At 35.0% G+C, this 7,621-nt stretch overlaps 1 protein-coding gene across 4 annotated transcripts in view; it reads left to right on the top strand.

Annotated features, from left to right (window-relative positions):
• Positions 1-7,621, top strand: part of LOC117181468 (zinc finger SWIM domain-containing protein 8) — a 377,164-nt gene that overhangs the window by 48,049 nt on the left and 321,494 nt on the right. The window lies entirely within an intron of this gene.

Here is a 7,621-nt window from a genome sequence, read left to right as displayed (position 1 = left end):
GGACCCTCTATCCGCAACCCGAGGACGCGTTCGGTGGCTTTGTCATAGGCCCTTCGGTTTGATTCTAGAGGAATCAAAACCGAATATATATATATATATATACGAGTTTCACGCTTTCACGTCAACGTTCTAGCTTCCACTATCTTCACATCAACTCTATAGTCTGCAGGCCTATATGAGACTACACTCTACATCCGCACTCTACATCGACACTCTACATCTCTACAGGATTCAGAATGATGATCCTGCGTAATGACCAGGCTTTACCTCACTACCTTACGCACATCCTCAATCACTCCAAGATGGGTACCGTTGAACCAGTCTCGTTATTTAAATAAACAACACAGGAATTTCAGATTAATCTAAAAAACATATACCCCATACCGCTTCTTATAATTCCATTTCTCACTTTTCTGGATTAATCCCCGATTAAAACTGGGTTAGTCACGCACGCAGAAAAAGATACCGCACCATGATATATTGCAAAACCTCTATATTGAAATAAAGCGCAATATGATAACGTCCAAGCAGGTTCCCTTTGTAGAATATTATAATGCACTAACATCGCTTGGCCACTACTATGACCTTCGTATATATAATATAATAATAAATTATATAATGTAAAATCTTGCAATGTACGATCTCATGTTTATACGCTATTATAATACGCGCGCTTATGTTACCACCGGAGGAAAATACACTTTTTGAGGGTGTTAAAGTAGCTAGAATAATAACACTCCATTACATGCACCACCTGAAGGAACACGGATACACGCGTCATCTCTGTGACATAACAATCGGTTATTAAAAAAAAAAATAAGTCTTAATTTTTTGCATTTCCCAGGTGAAAAGGTGCACAGACAAATAAAGAAGGCCATACATATAGAAAACAAAATAGGTTTACTCGTCTATCGAGGTAAATAAATCTATAAAACTTTAGAAAAATATTGAATTCTGGTAACACAGACATAAGTTTCAGTTCTTGGTGCTTGAAATGACACTGCTGTCTCAGTCAAAACGTAAACTAATTTTCGTAAAATAAGTACTTTAAGTACAACTAAGTCTAGTAAAACTAAGTATACAATCAATCAGTCCTGCAAAATAGGAACATCAAAGAACAGTATTGTATGACCGCATAAAAAAACGTACGACTCAATATCAAAACTTGATATCTATCGCATTACTACCAAGTAGGTAATAAAAATATCACAAAAAAGCTGGACTGAACTTTTGAGCAACGCCAGCATGAGGAACAGGAGGGATGGGGACGACGTCCCGCTCCAAGCGCCTAACCAGTAATGAAGGTCGCTCAACTGTGTTCTGTCAAATACAGCGCGTGTAATGAAGTGTTAAATTTTCATTCTACGGTCTGTTTTTTAATAAGAAATACATGTACGAGTATTAATTTATTTGAGGCGTTATTAATTATTGATTGTATAGTTAATTTAACCTGATAATAACCTTCTTTCACCCATCTCAGCTTGACAGATCTTCTGATAGAACTTCACGTGAGTTGGTGGCACACAAAATGTGATGTAAAATTGCAATACACACTGTAAAAAAGAATTGTATAAAATTACAAAGTTTCGGAAAATTAAATATTGTATCATTGTAAATATCACGCACTTCACTGTATAATTTTACAAAAGTATGTGAAATTACTTCCTCTAGCGATGTAAATAAAAGGACCCTCGAACAGCAGTGTAATATTACACACACGATAAAAATAAAATTACACATTCCCTCGTACGAACTTTACATTCAGAAGGGAAAATTCAGTTGCAGCGTGTAAAAATACCATGCGTCGGTAAAATGACTTTCCTGTGATTAAAAATGACATCGAGATTTTTAATTTTACCAAAAATCTTCTATTTTACCCAGGCAGAAACTGTAATATTTTTGTTGTATAATTAATTTAAAATTTAGAACAATTAATCAAATAATATTTGTGAATACGAAAGCGTCCCTCGTGTTGGTTGTTCATCGATGCCTTCATCCTTCAATTTTGGAGCATCTTTATTTTTAATGCGAGGAAATTGATAGCTTTGTTTAACTTTTTTGACAGCTTTCATACGAAAATAGACCGAATCCGAGCTATTCCTATTTTTCCTTTTACATTTTCTGCTATTGGAACGGAAAAATGCGGTTATTCGAAACGTATATTTCATATTTTTTTACGGAATATTTAAACATCAAAAAAATACGCATAGTATCTGAAGTGTTTTAGGTAAGTGGTAACGTCTCCGGCTTGTGTTTTTTCAATCTCCATGAACTTGTACGAATTTTGAGCTTTCGAGTGTTCGAAACCTGTCGCCCTGATGGTTTTATTTTGTGCAATATCGGAGTAGTATATTTTATTTAAAAGTGAGGCAAAAGGTAATTTTATACATGTTTATATGAAATCTAAGGTTTTCGCGTAATATAAACTTCCTTCAGAAATAGAATAAAAGATTGAAATTTAGCGAAATACGTTTTTCATCTGATAGCAGAAACAGAAGTTGGTATTTTCGTAGTAACTTTTAGAATGCCTTGATTTTTATTTTTATACTGCGAAATAATATAATTTGCATCAGAAACTTGAAGTTTGAAAACAATCGATATTCTCCATGAAAAATGCTGTCGAAATCTCTAACATAACCGACAAAACCACATGTAATTTTTTCGTGAGCTATGTGTATTCGTATAGGTTATGTTAGTGATTTTGACAGCATTTTGCGTACAAATTATCGAATGTTTTCCAATTGTAAGTTTCTGCTGCAGGTTATATTATTTCGTGGTATTAAAATAAAAATCAAGACATTCTAAAAGTTACCGCGAAAATACCAACTTCTGTTTTTGCTTTCAGACGAAAAACATACTTCTCTAAATTTCAATTTTTCATTCTGTTTCTTAAGGAATTCTACATTGCTCATAATTTGCTCACTTTAAAAAGTAATACTTCTATTCTTAAGCGGTCCTCAATAATTAAAATGAAAAACTTAATTGTTTTAAAGTAAAATGAACTGAAAACCTATAGGGCATTTATGGCTCATTTAGGGCCACTTTAATATCCCATTGTTAAATTTAATGCGCTTTATTTAAACAAAAAAACCGGTGGTCATGCTGGCTTAACGTTAAGCTGGCAGGACCACACAGAGAAAGAAACGACTTAGGCATTATTTCTTTCCACAATAATTTAGGGCTCACCTAATGCCCTATTGTCAATTTTAATGCTCCGCAATTTTTCAAAAAAACCTGTGGTCATGCTATCTTAACGTTAAGATAGCAGGACCACACAGAGAAAAAAACAACTCAGTCATTATTTCTTTCCACAATAATTTAGGGCTCATTTAGGGCTCACCTAATGCCCTATTGTCAAATTTAATGCTCCGCAATTTTTCGAAACAACCTGTGGTCATGCTATCTTAACGGTAAGCTAGCAGGATCACAAAGATAAAAAAAAGAATTAGGCATTATTTCTTTCCACAAGAATTTAGGGTTCACTTAATGTCCTATTGCCAAATTTTAAGGTACGCTTCTTTTTAAAAAAACCTGTGTTTCTGCTATCTTAATGTTAACCTTGCAGGACCACAGAGAGAAAAAAACGACCTAGGCATTATTTCTTTCCACAATAATTTAGGGCTCATTTAGGGCTCACTCAATGTCCAATTGCCAAATTTGATGGTACGCATTTTAAAGAAAAACCTGTGGTTCTGCTATCTTAACGTTAAGCTAGCAGGACCACAAAGAGAAAAAAACGACTTAAGCATTATTTCTTTGCACTACAATTTAGGGCTTATTTAGGGCTTACTTAATGTCCTCTTGCCAAATTTGATGGCACGCATTTTTTCTGACAAACATGTGGTTCTGCCACCTTAACGTTAACCTATCAGCACCACACAGAGAAAAAAACGACCTAGGCATTATTTTTTGCCAAAATAATTTAAGGCTCATTTAGGGCTCACTTAATGCCCTATTGTCAAATTTAATGCTCCGCAATTTACAAAAAAAAACCTGTGGTCAAGCTATCTTAACGTTAAGCTAGCAGGACCACATAAAAAAAACAACTTAGGCATTATTTCTTTCCACAATAATTTAGGGCTCATTTAGGGCTCACATAATGCCCTATTGACAAATTTAATGCTCCGAAATTAAAAAAAAAACATATGTTCATGATATCTTAACGTTAAGCTAGCAGGACCACACGGAGAAAAAAACGACGTAGACATTATTTCTTTCCGCAATAATTTAAGGCTCATTTAGGGCTCACTTAATGCCCTATTGTCAAATTTAATGCTCCGCAATTTTTCGAAAAAACCTGTGGTTCTGCTATCTTAACGTTAAGCTAGTAGGACCAAACAAAAAAAACAACTTAGGCATTATTTCTTTCCGCAATAATTTAGGGCTCATTTAGGGCTCACTTAATGCCCTGTTGTCAAATTTGATGGTATGCATTTTTTTTTTAAACTGTGTTTCTGCTATCTTAATATTAAGCTAGCAAGATCACACAGCGAAGAAAACGACTAAGGCATTATTTCTTTCCACAATAATTTAAGGCTCATTTAGGGCTCACCTAATGTCCTATTGCCAAATTTGAAGGTACGCATTTAAAAAAAAAACCTGTGATTCTGCTATCTTAACGTTAAGCTAGCAGGACCACAAAGAGAAAAAAAACGACTTAGGCATTATTTCTTTCCACTAAATGACTTAATGTCGTTTTGTCAAATTTAATGCTCCGCAATTTTTCGAAAAAACCTGGGGTCATGCTATGTTAACGTTATGCCTGCAGGACCACACAGAGAAAAAGACGACTAAGGCATTATTTCTTTCCATAATAATTTAGGGCTCCTTTAGAGCTCACTTAATGTCCTCTTGCCAAATTTGATGGCACGTATTTTTTTCTTAAAAACCTGTGGTTCTGCCACCTTAACGTTAAGATAGCAGGAACACACAAAGAAAAAAATTATTTGGACAATATTTCTTTGCACTACAATTTTGGGCTCATTTAGGGCTCACTTAATGACCTAGTGACAAGTTTGATGGTACGACTTTTTTTTAAACCTGTGGTTCTGCTATCTTAACGTTAAGCTGGCAGGACCACACAGAGAAAAAAACGACTTAGGCATTATTTCTTTCCACAATAATTTAGGGCTCACTCAATGTCCAATTACCAAATTTGATGGTTTGCATTTTTTTAAAAAACCTGTGGTCCTGCTAGCTTAACGTTAAGATAGCATGACCACAGGTTTTTTCAAACAATTGCGGAGCATTAAATTTGACAATAGGGCATTAAGTGAGCCTTAAATAAGCCTTAAATTATTGTGGAAAGAAATAATGCCTTAGTCGTTTTTTTCGCTGCGTGGTCCTGCTAGCTTAACGTTAAGATAGCAGAACCACAGTTAAAAAAAAATGCATACCATCAAATTTGGCAAGAGGACATTAAGTGAGCCCTAAATGAGCCCAAAATGAGCCCTAAATTATTGTGGAAAGAAATAATGCCTAAATCGTTTTTTTCTCTGTGTGTTCCTGCTGGCTTAACGTTAAGACAGCATGACCACAGGTTTTTTCGAAAAATTGTGGAGCATTAAATTTGACAATAGGGCATTAAATGAGCCCTAAATGAGCCCTACATTTTTGTGGAAAGAAATAATGCCTTAGTCGTTTTTTTCTCTTTATGGTCCTGCTAGCTTAAAGTTAAGATAGTAGAACCACAGGGTTTTTTTTTAATTGCGTACCTTCAAATTTGGCAATAGGACATTAAGTGAGCTCTAAATTATTGTGGAAAGAAATAATGCCTAAATCGTTTTTTTCTCTGTGTGGTCCTGCTGGCTTAACGTTAAGATAGCATGACCACAGGTTTTTTCGAAAAATTGCGGAGCATTAAATTTGACAATAGGGCATTAAGTGAGCCCTTAATGAACCACATGTTTGTATGAAAAAAATGTGTGCCAGCAAATTTGGCAATAGTACATTAAGTGAGCACTAAATGAGCCCTAAATTGTAGTGCAAAGAAATATTGTCCAAATCATTTTTTTCTTTGTGTGTTTCTGCTATCTTAACGTTAAGATGGCAGAACCACAGGTTTTTAAGAAAAAAATGCGTGCCATCAAATTTAGCAAGAGGACATTAAGTGAGCCCTAAAGGAGCCCTAAATTATTATGGAATGAAATAATGCCTTAGTCGTCTTTTTCTCTGTGTGGTCCTGCTGGCTTAACGTTAAGATAGCATGACCACAGGTTTTTTCGAAGAATTGCGGAGCATTAAATTTGACAATAGGGCACTAAGTGACCCCTAAATGAGCCCTAAATTTTTGTGGAAAGAAATAATGCCTAAGTCGTTTTTTTCTCTTTATGGTCCTGCTGGCTTAACGTTAAGATTGCTTGACCACAGGTTTTTTCGAAAAATTGCGGAGCATTAAATTTGACAATAGGGCATTAAGTGAGCCCTTAATGAACCACATGTTTGTATGAAAAAAATGTGTGCCAGCAACTTTGGCAATAGTACATTAAGTAAGCACTAAATGAGCCCTAAACTGTAGTGCAAAGAAATATTGTCCAAATCATTTTTTTCTTTGCGTGTTCCTGCTATCTTAACGTTAAGATGGCAGAACCACAGGTTTTTAAGAAAAAAATGCGTGGCATCAAATTTGGAAAGAGGACATTAAGTGAGCCCTAAAGGAGCCCTAGATTATTTTGGAAAGAAATAATGCCTCAGTCGTTTTTTTCTCTTTGTGGTCCTGCTATCTTAACGTTAAGATAGCATGACCACCGGTTTTTTGTTTAAATAAAATCCATTTAATTTGGCAATGGGGCATTATATTAGCCCTAAATGAGCCCTAAATTCCCTATAGGTTTTCAGTTCATTTTTTCAATGTGGTCCTGCCAGCTTAACGGACCTAAATACCTATATTACCGACCTCACTTTTTCAGTTCACTGAATGTTTTTTTAAACCTAAGAACTTTTTTATAAATAAAATATCGAGCTGAAACTTTGGAAAATGTATCAGAGTACAATAAAGTACGTTTAGGTACTGCATTTTGGTAGGAACTTCACTGAAAATTATTTGATCTTTTTTCTGAATCTCGACGTTTTTTGAACGTTCCAACTTTTTTATACATAAAATATCGGTCTCAAACTTTGAGAAATGCAAGAGCCGAAACAAAACTACGTTCAAGTACAAATCTTAATAATAAAAGATGTAAAAAAAAATTTCAACTATCAATTCCATCGGCATCAACCGTTGTACACGTTGTACACGAAAATACGAACCCTCTAGAGCCTCGTCTAGTGGCCGCCAGGATTCGTATTTTCGTGTACAACGTTACCGGCTGATGCCGTTGGAATTGATTGTCAAAATATATTTTTTTACATCTTTTATCATTAAGCTTTGTACTTAAACGTAGTTTTCTTTCGGCTCTTGCATTTCTCAAAGTTTAAGATCGATATTTTATGTATAAAAAAAGTTGGAACGTTCAAAAAATGTCGAGGTTCAGAAAAAAGATAAAATAATTTTCAGTGAAGTTCCTATCAAAATGCAGTACCTACCAGGTGTATACATATGAAACCGGTATTGCCATTTAGCGGCCAGTAGGCACACTTGTAGGCACTGTCGGAACTTACCATTTGTGTTAATTGGCGTATT

The sequence above is a fragment of the Belonocnema kinseyi genome, chromosome 10 (assembly GCF_010883055.1).
Source record: "Belonocnema kinseyi isolate 2016_QV_RU_SX_M_011 chromosome 10, B_treatae_v1, whole genome shotgun sequence".
In the NCBI taxonomy this organism is placed as follows: Eukaryota; Metazoa; Arthropoda; class Insecta; order Hymenoptera; family Cynipidae; genus Belonocnema; species Belonocnema kinseyi.
This window is presented reverse-complemented; position numbering and strand designations above follow the sequence as displayed.